Below are 17,945 nucleotides of genomic sequence, written 5' to 3' on the forward strand. Positions count from 1 at the left end.
GGGAGGATCGATCAGGTTCCCGCAATCGACCAGGATCAACCAGGGACCATAGCTGCCAAGTCTGCCACTGAAAAATGCGGGATCAGCAGCGGCGCGGCACCGGAAGTCGCTTCTACGCATGTCCGGACATGCGTAGAAGCAACTTCCGGTGCCGCTCTACCCGATTTCCGGTGCCCAGACATGGGTAGCGCGGCACTGGAAGTTGCTTCTACCAGAAATCGGGTGTCACCAGCACCGGAAGTCGCTTCTACGCATGTCCGGACATGCGTAGAAGCGACTTCCGGTGCCGTGCTACCCATGTCTGGGCACCGGAAATCGGGTGGTGCCAAGACCCAAAATGGAGCATCCTTGGCAGGTAGGAAATCTGGGGGATTTACGGGATTTTTGCCAATTCGGGCTGCCAGCGGAAAATGGTTTAAAATGTGGGGGTTTCCCACGAAAAACGGGAGACTTGGCAGCTATGGAAGGGACACCCCACGATCGACTGGTAGATCACCATCGACCGGTTAGACATCCCTGCACTACGTCATAGTTGCAATGCCTTACAACGCCCCCTAGGGTGTGCTGCCATAAATCCACCTCTGCAAAGAGCAGCATGCAGGGTCACCAGATAAAGAGGGGGTGGGGAAGAAATAATCCCTCTGAGATCTTGAAACTGGGTGGGCTAGAAATTAATAAGAAAGCACATAAAAATAAAACTTTAGCCGTTGTTGTTGGTCCAGAGAAGACAAAGTCCAGACCAGAGAAGAATGGCAGATTAAGTTGACAGATCATGCTGAAATGGAAAAAATGACCAGAAGAATCAGAAATCAGAAATTTCAATAAGGAATAGGGAACAGGGAAAATTAATAAGGAACAGGGAAAATTTATAAATTACTGTACCTTAAAAACATTGTAAAGAGTTAAAATCGTGAGTAGGATTGGAATAACGCTTGTAGTTTAATGGTGGGTTTTGGATATAATGGAGATGTAAAAGATTTGGATTATCATAAAAGATGCAGGAGGAAATGATTAATAATAGGACCCACAAAGGGGAGGAGGGAAGTCCAGGAGATTCTTGGGAATCTTGTTTCTATGTTGTAGGTTGGATATGTGAATGTAAAATTCTAATTTGAAAAACCAAATAAGTAAATTTATTTTTTAAAAAATAAAATAAAACTTCAAACAAAACAAGAATGGGAAGTTCTTCTCTGCTCCCCCAACTCCACATGGTTTCTAATTAAGGAACTTGTTGCTGTTTCCTTGAACATGCACATTTATTTCCAAAGGAAATGGTTTTACTTAGTAAGGAAGGAAATTATGGGGGGGTGGGGCAGGGAATTGGAATGCTTTTTTTAATCTCACTGGGCAATCGTATCACAATCTTTGGCAGAATAAGGTGACATCTGATGTACAGTTTGTTCCCGGTCCTTTAAAAAAAATGTTCACTTCAGTGCTAGAATCCCCTGGAGGTAAGAGCAATCTTGCAGAGGTTCCTTCTGGGCCCAGCCTGACAACCCTTGTTGTTTCCAATACTTCTGCATCCCCTTGGGCAAAAGCTGTATCCTTGTGAATGAAACACAACACATGCAGTCCATCCAGTGCAGGATTTGCTGAGCTGTAAACCTCCAGAATCGTAAGTCTCACTTCGAATTGTCCTTCAACCGCCAATAACATTGTGAAGAATTCATTTTGATGTCTCATTGCCAGGATTTCTTCACCATACATTTTTCTTCTGTGTGGGATGTCCTAGTTGCATTAGAATATAACTTTGAAAAATTTTGTTACTTGCAGAGCTGTTCAGATGTAGACTCCGCAATATATGTTTTCAACATCACTCGTGAATCTTCTTTCGTTACTGCCAGTCATTAGGAAGCGTTTAAGGTTGAAAACTGATGCTTGAGTTTTAACATTTAAATGGATGATAAAATATTAAAGTGAAAAAGAATTTGAGGAAACTCTAGCCACTGCTTTGGTTTTTCCAGGGATTAGACTGCAATCCTAATAAAGGAGACACTTCTAAAGTGTTTGGGATGATGTTCCAGGGGATATAGGATTTTGCGAATCTCCCTCTTAAATTTACTATTTCCCTGTCTTTTTCCAGCACAGATTCATAGAATCATAGAACTGTGGAGTTGGAAGGGACCCCGAGGGTCATTTAGTCCAACCCCCAGAATTTCAACTAGAGCACCCAGGAAAAATGAAATCACATAAGGCTCTAACTTGATTGCAGCTCTTCATGTCTCAAAAAGCTAAAACACAGACAAGAAGCGAGAAAGAACAAGGCCATAGGTTTTGTTTTTTTTAAAAAAAACCCACCATGCAACTCTTTCCCCCCCTTTTTGGGGGGAAGATTAAGATTTTGAGAAAGGGTTCTGACCAGCTCAAGATGTTCCAGGTTTAACCGTTTTATGACTCCCACCCCGAGCCCAATGACATCCCACCAGAACTTTCTCCTGTGAAAGCCCTATGGAAATGGAAATATTCGTGTGGTTTTGCATCTCCTAGTCATTTATCTGGGTCTTGAGCAGAAAGACTTTTGAGCAAACCAGGCCCTTTGTGCCTTGAAAACGCTAACAGGAAACACAGAAGTGGGCTTGTGACAGGAGTGTTGTTGAAGAATAGGCTTCCCATATCATTCGTTATCGCGCGGAAAGGAGGCACCAAGTAAAAATTGAGGAAATGGGAAACAATTACTTACCGAGGGGAGGCGGGGAGTCCCACACTCTGTGAAGGCATCCGCTTCCCCCCCCCATTCCCCTCTTTAAATAAATCTTGAAATCCACATGCCTTTAAAAATCAGGACAAAATGTCTCCGAGGAGTTCTCGCAAGGCCAAATATCCTGTGTTTCTCGCTTTCCTTTGAAATGACTGTACAATGGAGAAGGTTCCTCTGACTTACCACAGCAGAGTTCGGACCCTCCAGATCTCGTTGGGGCCAGGGCCGTCTTAAGCATATCTGGCGCCCTGACGCGAAGATCCTTCCGGCGCCCCCCCACCCCACCCAGTTTCCCAGCACGGCTGTCTGGCGGGTGCAGTGTGCAGCACGGCTGCCGCGGGCGCAGCGGCGTGGCGCCCCCTGGTGGCCCGGCACCCTGGCGCATTGCGCCACCCAGCCTTGCCTTAGAGCCGGCCCTGGTTGGGGCCTCCCATCAGCCCCAGCTAGCATGGCCAGTGGTTTGCAATGATGGGAGTTGTAGTCCAGGCATATGCGGAGGACAACATGTTTCCCCACCCCTGTAGCAGAGCAACCAATCTTCAGCCAGCAAGAAGTATTGATGGCCACCGATTTGAGTGGCCTTAAAAGTGGACTAGACAAAATCATGGAGGCTATTGAAGGCTACTAGCTATGTTCTGCTTCCACTATCTAAGGAAGCATGCCTCTGACTGCCAGTTTCTGGGAATCGCACGTGGGAGAGTGCTGTTGAGCTCGGGTCCTGCTTTTGGGATTCTCATGAGAGTCTGGTTATAGCCACTGTGAGGACAGGATGATGGGCTAGACGGCAGGCTCCAGCAGGCCGTCCATACGTTATTTTCTGGCCCAGGAGGACCCACCTTTAACAATGGTCTTTAAGCCATTTTAATGCTTTGATCTCACTGCTTTCTTTGGATGTCACTATGGCTCAATTTGGTAATGAGCCTAGGAAAGCTCCCTTCCCTCACCCTGGGCATTTCTTTCCATTTTTTGATTAACCACAGTTCAGGTTTAAAAATAAAATAAAATAAATAGTTGTATTATAGTATTGTACAGTGGAACCTCGGTTTATGAACACCTCGGTTTACGAATTTTCGGTTTATGAACGCCGCGGACCCATCTGGAACGGATTAATTCACTTTCCATTACTTTCAATGGGAAAGTTCGCTTCAGTTTATGAACAGACTTCCGGTACCAATTACACCCATGCTTCGGGTTAAGTACGCTTCAGGTTGAGTACTCCGCGGACCCGTCTGGAATGGATTAATCCACTTTCCATTACTTTCAATGGAAAAGTTCACTTCAGGTTAAGCACGCTTCAGTTTAAGTGCTCCACGGACCGTCTGGAACAGATTAATTCACTTTCCATTACTTTCAATGAGAAAGTTCGCTTCAGTTTATGAACGCTTCAGTTTATGAACAGACTTCCGGAACCAATTGTGTTCATAAACCGAGGTACCACTGTATAGTGAAATACATCACAGACAAGAATAAGTATACAGTACTCCAAAGTGTGTGTGTGTGTGTGTGTGTGTGTGTGTGTGTGTATCGACAAAGGATGTGGGTCGCGCTGCGGTCTAAACCACTGAGCCTCTTGGGCTTGCCGATCAGAAGGTTGGCAGTTTGAATCTGCTTGATGGGGTGAGCTCCCATTGCTCTGTCCCAGCTTCTGTCAACCTAGCAGCTTGAAAGCGCACCATGCAAGTAGATAAATAGGTACGCCAGTGGCGGAAAGGTGAATGGCATTTCTGTGCGCTCTGGCTTCCGTCGCAGTGTCCTGTTGCACCAGAAGCAGTTTAGTCCTGCTGGCCACATGACCCGGAAAGCTGCCTGTGGACAAACGCCAGCTCCCTTGGCATGAAAGCGAGATGAGCGCTGCAACCCCATAGTCACCTTTGACTGGACTTAACCATCCGGGGGTCCTTTACCTTTACCTTTTTTACCTAATACGACAAAGCTCAGTCCTTAGTCTTCTGATGATGGGTAGTGGGGGAGGATGAACTTATTTTCTGCTCTCCTTTTCTGCTCTCCAGGAACTGAGTGATCTTTCTAGCAGAGAGAGGAAAGCATATTATTTGCAGCTGCTCCTTCTCTGGCTGATGGCCAGGCTGGACCTCCCTTTGCCATGATGTTCTTCCCGGGAGGTACAAGCTCCCAGGGATCCTTAACATAAGAACGTAAGAACAGTCTGCTGGACCAGGCCAATGACCCATCTAGTCCAGAATCCTGTTCTCGCAGTGACCAACTAAATGCCATAGCCTTCTTGCATTTGGCAGAGCCCAGAATTTGCTTCTCTTCTATGGACAGGACCAGCCCTGTTCTCACCCTAAGGATCATTGGCTGAGACAGATATGCACACACATTCGCATGACTAAGAAAAAAGCCCCCCAACTTCTTTGCTGTGCAGTGTATCGCTTTGTTCTGCAGTAGCAGCGGCCCAGCATGTCTGTCTTTCTGTTGTTCGGCCCCAGCTCCAGCCCACCTACCGTAGCAGTTCAAAAGCACGTCAAAGTGCAAGTAGATAAATAGGTACTGCTCCGGCGGGAAGGTAAATGGTGTTTCCGTGCACTGCTCTGGTTCGCCAGAAGCGGCTTAGTCATGCTGGCCACATGACCTGGAAACTGTCTTCAGACAAAAACCGGCTCCCGCAGCCATTAAAGCGAAATGAGCACCACAACCCTAGAGTCATCCGCGACTGGACCCAACAGTCAGGGTTTACCTTTACCTTTAGCAGCGGCCCAGCATGTCTGTCTTTCTTTGTTCAAGAGCCAGTGTGGTGCAATGGTTAGAGTGTTGGACTCTGATGCTAGGAGACCAGGGTTCAAATCCCCACTCAGCCATGAGGCCACATGAGTGGATGACCTTAGATCAGTGATTCTTCCCCAGCATAACCTACCTCAGAGGGTTGTTAAGAGGATAAAATGGGGGGGGGGGAGCTACGCAATGCCATATTGATCATTGGAGGAAAAGGTGGCATATCAATGTAATAAACAGCAAATATATTATTTTGGCTCTTTTCATCTAACATCGACAGTATGGTACATCATCTTGGCAGGAAGTGCGGCAGTAGTGATGGGAGAGCTTGGACGATAAGAGAGGATGCAAAGGGGAGAATAAAGGGAGAGCTTATTTGTTGCAGATCAGGAAGAGCAGGACGTAAGGGATAAGAAGAAACCCTTTTATTTGCCCTGTCTTGCTTTGGCACCAGAAGCCCATTAATACCATTATCGCAGCAATGTGTGTTGCAAGCCAGACTTCTGATACAATGAGAAGGGACACTTCTATCACATGGCAAATCTATTTACCCTTGGCTAATTCAGTCACAGTCTGAGGGTTTTATTGTACTTACCCTATTACAATTCTATCCCACCTATCTTCCAAGGAGCTCAAGGCAACATAGGTGGTTCTCCCTGCACCCTTCTCCATTTTTATCCTTAAAAATGACCCTGTGAGGCAGATTAAGCTGAGTGATAGTAGCTGGCTCATGGTCACCCAGAGATAAGCTGCGTGGGGATTCGATTTTAAAGTTTCAGGTCCTGTTTAATTTTCTTGAAACCTATGAAAGTTCAAAAATAAGAAGAAATACAAGGGTTGCAACCGAGTCAATACATTTTAATCAATTCGTCGTAAGAGGTATAATGGATTGAATGTTTAAAATTTCACCTGGTTAAAATCTTATTTCTCAAAAATATTTTTATTGTTCTTAGCTAATGCAAAACATGTGCCATTGCAGGCTACAGGATGGGTCCCACCACATGCAGTTTTGATTAGGTCATGTACTGAAATTATATTTCTTATTTTTAAAAAATCTGCTGCCTGATTAACCAGGGCATTCTTTTGTCTTCTAATGACCAACAGTGCTATCCTGTGCATATCTACTGGGAAGTAATCCCCACTGCGTTCAACAGAGCTTACTCTTATTTAACTGATTAAGCTAACTGACCGACTGACTGAACATTTCAGCTCTAAGAAAAACACAGAGCACATTTAAATAAATAGCACATTTCAAGTATTCCTAACAGGAATATATGAAGCTGCCTAGGGGACCCTCTGGATGAGCTATTTATTGAACATACATCCTGATTTGCTTGCACAAGGTTTATGTGGAGTTTAGATTACACCCAATCTTTATTGAGCATTTCTTCTGATTTCTTTATGGGGCTCTTGGATGACAATGAGCAGCCACCCCGGTCTGCGGAGGGGGCAGTATTTACTCATCTTCGCATTAGTCATTCATTCATCTCACTTTTCAATGCTCTCCCCATTGCTTTTCCAAACCACATAAAGTATTTAAAAAGTGGGACGACGCAGAGCTGTAATATATTTTAATTGCCCCAAACCTACAGTTTTGATTATGTGATTGAATCATTCCCAGCCTTAGACATTGATCCATATAACATCGGCAACGATTATCTAGGGTTTCTCAGAGAGGGAAGACTTTCCCAGCCCTGCCCGGAGATGCCAGAAATTGAACCCGGTACCTTCTGCATGCATGTACCACTGAGCTGTATCCCTTACTCTCCTGCAAGAAAACCCCACGGGAAGCTGTCTTTCATCAAGTCAGACCATGGGTCCATCTAGCTCAGTATTACATGACACTGGCTGGCAGTGACTGTCCAGGTGTTTTTTGTTAGACTGCTTTGGGAACCGAACCTTCATATCTGTGACATGCAAAGCTTGTGCTCAGCTAATGAGCTACAACCCTTCCCATGCATGATGTACCTTATCCCAGCAATATTTACAATAACCTTGCAAGGCAGGCCACTGTTCTGATCATCCCCCCCATATTTGCAGTGCGAATCCTGGGAGAAGAATCACTTGTTCAGGAACTTGCCTATGGAGTTCCCGGTTAACCCCTTTGAACTAAAGACCTCCCATATTCTGCTGTTCAGCTACTTTGCAACAACAACTCTCCACTCGTGGACACACCATAGCTGCCAAGTTTTTCCTTTTCTCGCGAGGAAGCCTATTCAGCATAAGGGAAAATCCCTTTAAAAAAGGGATAACTTGGCAGCTATGGGACACACCCACATACCCAGGATTAAGTCCCATTGAACTCGGTAGAGCTTACTTCTGAGTAACCAGGCCAAGAGATTTCAGCATGGAGCGAGAAGATCCTCCAAGTTCCAACTGTGGATCTGTGTTGTGATTATCTGCTTTCCCCCTTTATATCACCATAAATGATGAAATTGTACAAATACAAAAGAAAGCACGCCAGTCCAGAGGGGCAAAATCCAGAGTCAGGCAGTACCTTTATTTGGACAACCAAAATGTCACAAAATAACATGAGACAAAAGTGTGAGGGGATAAAGCCGGGGAGCGATCTTTATGCTTGCTTGCTTGCTTGCTTGCTTGCTTGCAACACCCATTCAATTCAGGAGAGTGAGTTACCGTAACTGGGAGTAAGACCCATTGAATGTAACTGCTCTGGAAAGTTGCAGTGGAACTTTCTAAGTAGGTACAGGTAAAAGCATTTGAGCACATTGATTCCTCTTTTGTCCCTTATTTTAGTCTGTAGACTCATTGAGGGCAGAGACCTACCTAATTTGCCTATTTAACTGCAGGGCACCACGTGAACATGGAAGATACTGTATGAATAACGTTTCCAGTTCACTGTAAGGCGTTTTCTGCTTTTCACACGCACGTGCACTATGATCAACAAGTCCCCCCCCCCTAACTCAGAAGTCCAGAAAATAAATGCAAGGGGTTTTACTCCCAATACAACTGTGATAAGAACGCAGCTTTTCTTGCCGCTCGTGCCTAGGTATCCAGACACGTGGGCGCTTCGGCGGAAAAAGATGATCCGATATGAAATACTGGATTAGTTAGCCCTGTGGCGTTATTCCACAGTCGCGCAGCTTAAGTGGTAATTTTAGACTTTGCACTGCTTGGTCTGACAGCGGGGGTGGGGAGCCTTTAGTTGTACTTCAAAACGTGCCCAGCTGAGTTTGGGGGTCCTACTGCCCCTTCTGCTGAGCGGACCCCAAAATAGTCCTGCCCTCCAAGTCCTGCCCCTAAAGACCCCACCACTGGGATCAAGCGGCGGCCAGGGGCAGCGCGACACTTGGCAGCTCGCAGGCAGCCGCACAGAAGACGCTTGTTGCTTGTCCCTCTCCAGCTCCAGCTCCTCCCCCCGCCACTGGAGCCACAAGCCGAACCTTTTCCATAGGCTGCTGCTGCTGCTCTTCTAAACTGCGCTCGCCGCCTGCCAGGCCTCGGAGCCTCTCGCTCGGACCCATCCGCCGTCTCCAGCGACGGACCCCCGGCGCCACCACCTCTCCAAAAGGCTCCCCAGCTCCAGGGCGCACGAGGCCCGGCGCCAAAGCGCACAGACCGTCTCCTCGGTCCCCGCGTGCCCATCCCGCTCGGAGGGCGCCGGGCTGCTCCCGCTGCCTCCCCGCCAGTCTCCGGCTTCCTGTTGGGGCTGCGCAGGAGCCGAGCCCAGCGGAGGTGGGGCCGGGCCGGCCCAGCACGCCTGGCACCGCGGGTTATGGAGAAGCGCGCCGGCGGGGCGGAGGATAGGCGGCGTGAGAAAGGTGAGGGGCGCAACCGGGAGAGTTCTTTGGGGTGGGTGGGTGGGTGTGTTTCAAAGGGGGTGTCGGGCTTGGAAAGCCGTGGGAATGGCAGGGCGATCTCGGTCTCGCCGGCGCTGGTACAGCTTTCGGTCCCGAAGCGGCTTACTCGGGAGTAAGTGCCCAGGACTCCTATGGGATTTGCGTCCAGGGAAGCTTGGTGAGACCTGGGTTCGTGGGGAAGGACACTTTAACCCGAAATTATTGGGCAGCGACTTCCATTGATTCGGATTCCACTTTTGGGGCGGGAGGAATGCTTAGAGACGCAGCTTGACACTCCCCCCTCCCCACATCTCTCTCTTTCATTGCACCCCCAACATCTCTCCCTATTTGGGACGCTATTCCCAAAGTTGCTTGCTCATAGCCGAGTCCTTTCTGCCTCTTTTTTCTTAACAGCGACTTCTCCCCTCCCCTCCTTTCCCCGCCCCCATCTGTGATTATTTTCCCAGAAGGGAAACCGATTCCCATTTTCCGCCCACCCCGGCTGTTGGATCAAAGCCTCTGGAGGGGAAGCGGGAGAGACGACCCGGTCTAAGCTGCGCTCTCCTAAAGGTCGAGACGCTGCTCAGAGACGCGGTCTAGAATTGGCAGCCGCAGCTGGATAATCGATTTCTCCGTTTGAATTCCGGGATCCGCCAATCGGCGGTTCCCTAAGCACTCTCGATCCCACTGAGAGTTGCTTTTAAATTTGTATTTATTCAGAAAGCGCTTAGGACCGTGGGAGAGCAAATAAACACTCCAATTTGCGAATATAGTATGTTGGTTTCGGTTCTGATTAGTTGTTCTCAATGTAATGGCAGCGAACGCAGAGAAAGATATTTGCGTTCTCCCTTGTCTGTACCTGTAGACCAGCCTTTCTCAACCTCGGGTCCCCAGATATTGTTGGGCTACAACTCCCATCAATCCCTAACCTCCTAGTTTGGATATGATGGGAGTTGTAGTCCAAAAAAATACAGAGACCCGAAGTTGGAAAAGGCTGCTGAAGACCCTTGCCTGGTTTCCCCCCCCCCCATCTCCCCCCTTTCTTTCCCAAGTTAAGCCTTTGGGAATATTGGATTTTGTTGATTTATCACGGTTGCGGATTGCAGATGGCCTGTGATACATTGGAGAGAGTGAGAGGGCAAAGCGTGACTCACAGCTATTCCTTTTCCTCTCTGGAGAGATGATCTGGAGGTGGTATTGGCAGAACATCCAGTGAAAGTAATCCAAGGTCATTGCCAGGAGTATCTTGACTCCAACAGAGTTGCTTGAAAGCAGTGTTTGGCCATTTCCACGATCCCTGTTTGTTTTAATTGCCCAGGAAGGGTTTCAGGTAAGAGAAAAAGGCAGTTAAGTCCTGTGCCCAAAAAAGTCATCTCAATTCCATCCCTGCAAAAGAGGTGTTGGGGTTTTCTAGAGATTTTTTTTTGGCGGGGGGGGGGGGATTCAATTCACTTTGGATTTAAAGGCAAACCAACCTAATTCTCACCTTTCAAAACAACAGGTGAACTTTTGAAACCAAAAGGCATTCTTCGAAATCAACACTTTTCTGAATTCTGCAGTGCACCTCCCCAGCCGAGTAGTGGGTGTAAAAATGCAGCTATTAAATGAAATTACAAATATGCATTTGCTTTGCTCTGTGGAGATGGGTATACTGAGCAACGTTGCACCCATCCGTTAATAGCAAAGGAGAGTAGCACTAGAATGCCGGTGGATTTCCACGAGGACCTAAACAAAAAATTGAAAACAGAGAACGGAACTGCAGAGAACTGAACCTAAAAGTGGGGGAATGAGAAGCTGAAATGGGCAGATTTGCCAAACAGCATTCTCAGGGCAGTTTTGAACTTTGCATAGCCTACTGTGTGTACAGTCTTGAGCACACCTTCCATTGTGAGAGGGCTGCAGATGGGACATGTTTTCTTTCTAAGAAAAGGCTTCTCCGGTGCCCCATAGCCTCCCTAGCTTCGGAGTTCATGTGCCTTTCAGGAAGCACGGTCCCCTGGGAAGGCTGCAGAATTCTCATCTGATAAAGCCCCATGGGATGAGCTACCTCTTCCTCTGGGCTTTAACTGAAGCTTGGAAACCTTGGGGAAGTTGGTACAGAGGGCCTGAAAGCAGTGGATGAGCTTATTTTCTATTTAAGGCCAAGTTGTTTTATATACCTTTTAAAAAAATTCCATAGTGATTTCTTTTTGAATAAAGTCTTAACTTAAAAGCAACAACAGCTGGCTGCCAAGTGCACAAAATGTAACTTCCCCATACTCCCACACCTACAGGAAAGCCCATCCTGGGACTTCATGGGCTTTTCAGGAAGTGCAGCCCCCCCCCCCAAGCCTACAGAATTTAGACCCCTGGGGAGAGGTGGCTTGTTGAATGAAAGAAATGAGACTTGCAAGCTCCCTCAAAACATATTGCTTTGCATCAAACCCCTGCACCCCACCACTGAGTACTTTGTGAAAAGTTTCTCTCCGTTTTGCTAATTTTTAATACAGTTCACTAGGTAGCAATAAAGTTTTGTGGGGAAATTCTGGGACCCTGCCCCTTAAATGGGCTTACTCTTAAAGTAAGCATGTGTAGGATCAGGCTGTAAAAAAAAGCATACTGAGCCCATTGAGCACATGTAAATAATGTTCATGAAGGGAGAACCGAACGTGTGGTCTTGCCAGTATAAGTTTTATATTTGCACTTTCATTTGTACTTCAACTTTCAAGTGCATTCCCAGGGCAATTTGGTTCAATCGCAGCTTTAATGTTTTGCCATTTTAAAACAAGAACATTAAGCAACATTAAACGCACAATACCAGGAGTGGCAGTTGAGAGGATTTAAAAACAAAGCAGGGAACAGCATTATGGCGATGCACAGAGGTTACGAAGGGTTTGCTAGGTACCGAAATTGCATTAAGGTAGGCAGCCAGGGAAGAGGTGCCATCACGAAGTGGACCCTGTAGTCATATCTTAAATGGAGGGGCATCTGAAGAAAGACCTTGGTATATGGGCAGGCACATGTGGAGAAGAAAAGTCCATTAGGTGCCCTCATTGCAAGCCATGAAGTACTTTTAAGGTCAAAACAGCACTTTCAGTTGAGTGTGGATATCTTAACTGGGAGCCAGTACAGCTGGCAAAGCCCAGGTGTAATACGATTGTAACATGTAGTTGCATTTAAGACCCTAGCAGCTGCATTTTGCATTGATTGAAGCTTCCAGGCCATCTGTGAAGGCAGCCTCATGTGTAATGAATTGCAGCAGTCTAATCTGGATAATGCCCCTTCATGGATCAATGCCTTGTCGTGGCGAAGGGGCTTGAATAACTCAGAGAAGCTATGAGCTATGCCATGCAGGGCCACCCAAGATGGACAGGTCATAGTGGAGAGTTTTGACTAAACGTGATCCACCTGGAGAAGGAACTGGCAAGCCACTCCAGTATCCCTGCCAAGAAAACTCCATGGACAAAGACAACAGGCATATAAAAGTTATGACGCTGGAAGATGAGCCCCTCAGGTCGGAAGGCGTCCAACATGCTACTGAGGAAGAGCGGAGGACAAGTACAAGTAGATTCAGAGCTGATGAAGCGGCTGGGCCAAAGCCGAAAGGACGCTCAGTTGCGGATATGCCTGGAAGCGAAAGGAAAGTCTGATGCTGTAAAGAAAAATATTGCATAGGAACCTGGAATGTAAGAACCATGAGTGGAGGTAAGCTGGATGTGGTCAAAAATGAGATGACAAGAATAAATATCGACATCCTGGGCATCAGTGAACTAAAATGGAAGGGAATGGGCGAATTCAGTTCGGGTGACTATCATATCTACTACTGTGGGCAAGAATCCTGTAGCAGAAATGGAGTGGCCCTCATAGTCAACAAAAGAGTGGCAAAAGCTGTAATGGGATGCAATCTCAAAAATGACAGAATGATCTCGATACGAATCCAAGGCAGACCTTTTAACATCACAGTAATCCAAGTTTATGCACCAACTACCAGTGCTGAAGAAAGTGAAATTGACCAATTCTATGAAGACCTACAACAACTTCTAGAAATGACACCAAAGAAGGATGTTCTTCTCATTACAGGGGATTGGAATGCTAAAGTAGGGAATCAAGAGATAAAAGGAACAACTGGCAAGTTTGGCCTTGGAGTTCAAAATGAAGCAGGGCAAAGGCTAATAGAGTTCTGTCAAGAGAACAAGCTGGTCATCACAAACACTCTCTTCCAACAACACAAGAGACGACTCTACACATGGATATCACCAAATGGGCAGCATCGAAATCAGATTGATTATATTCTCTGCAGCCAAAGATGGAGAAGCTCTATACAGTCAGCAAAAACAAGACCTGGAGCTGACTGTAACTCAGATCATCAGCTTCTTATAGCAAAATTCCAGCTTAAACTGAAGAAAGTAGGAAAAACCACTGGGCCAGTAAGATACAATCTGAATCAAATCCCTTATGAATACACAGTGGAAGTGAGGAACAGGTTTAAGGATTTAGATTTGGTGGACAGAGTGCCTGAAGAACTATGGATGGAGGCTCGTAACATTATACAGGAGGCAGCAACGAAAACCATCCCAAGGAAAAGGAAATGCAAGAAAGCAAAATGGCTATCCAACGAGGCCTTACAAATAGCGGAGGAGAGGAGGCAAGCAAAATGCAAGGGAGACAGGGAAAGATACAGGAAACTGAATGCAGATTTCCAAAAAAGAGCAAGGAGAGACAAGAGGGTCTTCTTAAATGAGCAATGCAAAGAAATAGAGGAAAACAATAGAATGGGGAAAACCAGAGATCTGTTCAAGAAAATTGGAGATATGAAAGGAACATTTCGTACAAAGATTACCATAATCAAGGACAAAAGTGGTAAGGACCTAACAGAAGCAGAAGACATCAAGAAGAGGTGGCAAGAATACACAGAGGAATTATACCAGAAAGATATGGAGGTCTCATACACCCCAGGTAGTGTGGTTGCTGACCTTGAGCCAGACATCTTGGAGAGTGAAGTCAAATGGGCCTTAGAAAGCATTGCTAATAACAAGGCCAGTGGAAGTGATGATATTCCAGCTGAACTATTTAAAATTTTAAAAGATGATGCTGTTAAGGTGCTACACCCAATATGCCAGCAAGTTTGGAAAACTCAGCAATGGCCAGAGGATTGGAGAAGATCAGTCTACATCCCAATTCCAAAGAAGGGCAGTGCCAAAGAATGCTCCAACTACCGCACAATTGCGCTCATTTCACACGCTAGCAAGGTTATGCTTAAAATTCTACAAGGCAGGCTTAGGCAGTATGTGGACCGAGAACTCCCAGAAGTGCAAGCTGGATTTCGAAAGGGCAGAGGAACCAGAGACCAAATAGCAAACATGCGCTGGATTATGGAGAAAGCTAGAGAGTTCCAGAAAAACGTCTACTTCTGCTTCATTGACTATGCAAAAGCCTTTGACTGTGTCGACCACAGCAAACTATGGCAAGTTCTTAAAGAAATGGGAGTGCCTGATCACCTCATATGTCTCCTGAGAAATCTCTATGTGGGACAAGAAGCTACAGTTAGAACTGGATATGGAACAACTGATTGGTTCAAAATTGGGAAAGGAGTACGACAAGGTTGTATATTGTCTCCCTGCTTATTTAACTTATATGCAGAATTCATCATGCGAAAGGCTGGACTAGATGAATCCCAAGCCGGAATTAAGATTGCCGGAAGAAATATCAACAACCTCAGATATGCAGATGACACAACCTTGATGGCAGAAAGCGAGGAGGAATTAAAGAACCTTTTAATGAGGGTGAAAGAGGAGAGCGCAAAATATGGTCTGAAGCTCAACATCAAAAAAACCAAGATCATGGCCACTGGTCCCATCACCTCCTGGCAAATAGAAGGGGAAGAAATGGAGGCAGTGAGAGATTTTACTTTCTTGGGCTCCTTGATCACTGCAGATGGTGACAGCAGTCACGAAATTAAAAGACGCCTGCTTCTTGGGAGAAAAGCAATGACAAACCTAGACAGCATCTTAAAAAGCAGAGACATCACTTTGCCGACAAAGGTCCGTATAGTTAAAGCTATGGTTTTCCCAGTAGTGATGTATGGAAGTGAGAGCTGGACCATAAAGAAGGCTGATCGTCGAAGAATTGATGCTTTTGAATTATGGTGCTGGAGGAGACTCTTGAGAGTCCCATGGACTGCTAGAAGATCAAACCTATCTATTCTTAAGGAAATCAGCCCTGAGTGCTCCCTGGAAGGACAGATCGTGAAGCTGAGGCTCCAATACTTTGGCCACCTCATGAGAAGAGAAGAATCCTTGGAAAAGACCCTGATGTTGGGAAAGATTGAGGGCACTAGGAGAAGGGGACGACAGAGGACAAGATGGTTGGACAGTGTTCTCGAAGCTACGAACATGAGTTTGACCAAACTGCGGGAGGCAGTGCAAGACAGGAGTGCCTGGCGTGCTATGGTCCATGGGGTCACGAAGAGTCGGACACGACTAAACGACTAAACAACAACAATCTGGATAATGAGGCCAGCCTGTTGGGAATGGCCTTGGCTGGTGTATCAGCGGAAGCTGGAATGCCAGCATAACCTGGTAGGAAATGGTCTAGTGGTCTATGGCAGTAACCTGCACCTCCAATGACAAAGGCGGATCAATGAGCAGAGCACCCCCAGACTGGGAACGTCTTTCTTCAGGGCTGTGTGCAATCCTCTCCAGTGCTGGGATGACCATTACAGATGTGAAGGCCTGGAAGAAAAACCAAAACAAATTGTTTCCAAAAATTTGGAGACCTTCACATTTCCATTGACTGTCACTAACCTGGGTGAGATGAACCACCCAGCAACAGGGTCTCCCACCTTGTATTGATTGAGTTTATGTTGATCAGCTCACATCCGTTGTACTAACACATACCTGAAGGTACATGATGCAACAGGTTTGCTGAATCAGGGCATGTTTGGGTCTCTTTGCTGCCTGAGTTGTATGGATGAAAGGCAGGATATGTATGTACGTAATAAGCAAATATGAAACCAAATTGAGGTTTGCATGTGGGAAGAGGCCATTGAAAGTGGAAATGATTTAGCTGGTCGTGTGGTCGTTTCATGATCTGTGTGGTCTTACTGTGGGGAGTTTCTCCCTCTCTGAATACAGAATACACCTTAAGTTGAAATATTTGTAGATATGTTTTGATTGCAGGTGAAATTCAGAACGATTAGTCATTCCGCCTTTTTTCCTGTTTACGGCTTGCTTAGATAAATGCAACAAGGTTTATTTGGCTCAAAATGCTAGTGTAGAGGTGTGAGCAATTGGCGTGGAACTGCAGAGGTGTTTTGAATTTCTGGAAGGTTCTCTCCCCCCCCCCACTCACCTGTCACAAAATGGAACAGAAAACCCTTAAGAACTTGTATTGAATGTTTAGAATTCAGAGTAGGGTATTGAAGAAGTGAAGGGCTTTGAAACCGTATGCACTTTCGGCCAACAAATGTATTAGATTTGATTTTAGGAGGAAGGAAATGTGGACAATGAGATCTGGCTTATGGAAATAGCCTTGGTTGTTAATATCTGTTTAAAGTAAATTGTAGCAGCAACTCAACTAAAGCATCCATTCATGCCAGTTCCGGAGCTGCAAGAAGGACTTCCAGAAGCCGAGTGGAGTTTCCAGGCTGATTCATGCAGGATTAGGTAATTCCTGAGAAAACTCAGCAAATTGAAGGCCGGGATGGGGAACCTCTGGCTTCCAACTATAATCATTCCCAACATGTATGACCAATGGCCAGGGGTGATGGGGAGTTGTAGTACACCTGTAACATCTGGAGGGCCAGAGTCTTAGAGCTTTGGAGATGAAAGCTGGCACTTAGAACTGTGCCCGAAATGAAATTGTTCTTGTTCTCTTCAAACCCTGTGTTGATTCTTTGGTTCTGGGATGCTCTGTGTCTGGATTGTGGGAAAAAGAGAGAAAGAAAAGAACGTTATAAAAGGGTGTAACTGTATAGTGACTGGAGATGTTTCTATGCAAACAAGTGAAACATGATTCTGGCTGGTTGTTGGTTTGGATGTTGGCTTTGCATTAAGCCATGGCTCTCTAAATATAGGGCTGAAATTTGCCTCGGAGCTTAGTCCTTTTTCCAGGGAAGTTGCTGTGGTGTTGAAATGGACAGAATGTTAGGTATGGATTGGATTCAGGGTTTTTTCCCCTGTGCCTTGAGCCTCTCTGGGTGACTTTGGGTCCCAGTGCCAGAGGGGACCCTACGTATACTTCTCTCAGTTACTGATAATATCTCAGAAGCCTGATATTGTTACCTTGCAACAGCAGAAATGAACTTCGGAAATTAAATGCCTCTTGCATTGTACTGGAGGAAAGAGGAAAAGGAATAAAGCTTTGTGTGTGTCCCAATTCCGTATTGAACATTCCCTCCCGTATGAAATTGTGCAGAAAATTCCTGCACTGCAGGGAGTTGGACTAGATGAGACCCAATTGGTTTGTTCCAAATCTACAATTCTCCGATTCTATGACTTTCTCAAGGAGATGAAACATTCTAGTAGTCTAGGGCAGTTGCAAGGGTCTTAATTGTGATCATTTTCCTCAACCTGCCATGTTGCCACATTCCCTTTCTGGTGCAATTGCCTCTGTGTCTGGAGAGAAACACTGTTTGGGTTGGGCTGACGTGGATTTAGCAATGAGACTGTTTATAAAAAAAAAAGGTACGATGATGGAATCACAGTTTAGTCATTTTTCTCAGCTTCCTAAACATGTAA

General features: G+C 46.0%; 1 protein-coding gene across 3 annotated transcripts in view; it reads left to right on the forward strand.

The window, feature by feature from the left end:
* Positions 1–1,445: 1,445 nt before the first annotated feature.
* Positions 1,446–17,945, forward strand: part of LIFR (LIF receptor subunit alpha) — a 100,812-nt gene continuing 84,312 nt past the window's right edge. For 2 of the 3 annotated variants that reach the window (XM_035100346.2, XM_035100351.2), the window contains exon 1: positions 8,893–9,210. The gene's annotated coding sequence lies outside the window, so the exon portion shown is untranslated. Of the gene's footprint in view, positions 1,616–8,892; positions 9,211–17,945 lie in introns of those variants that run through there. The other variant, XM_035100347.2, reaches the window with a different exon arrangement.

Source organism: Zootoca vivipara, chromosome 11, assembly GCF_963506605.1.
Source record: "Zootoca vivipara chromosome 11, rZooViv1.1, whole genome shotgun sequence".
NCBI lineage: Eukaryota > Metazoa > Chordata > Lepidosauria > Squamata > Lacertidae > Zootoca > Zootoca vivipara.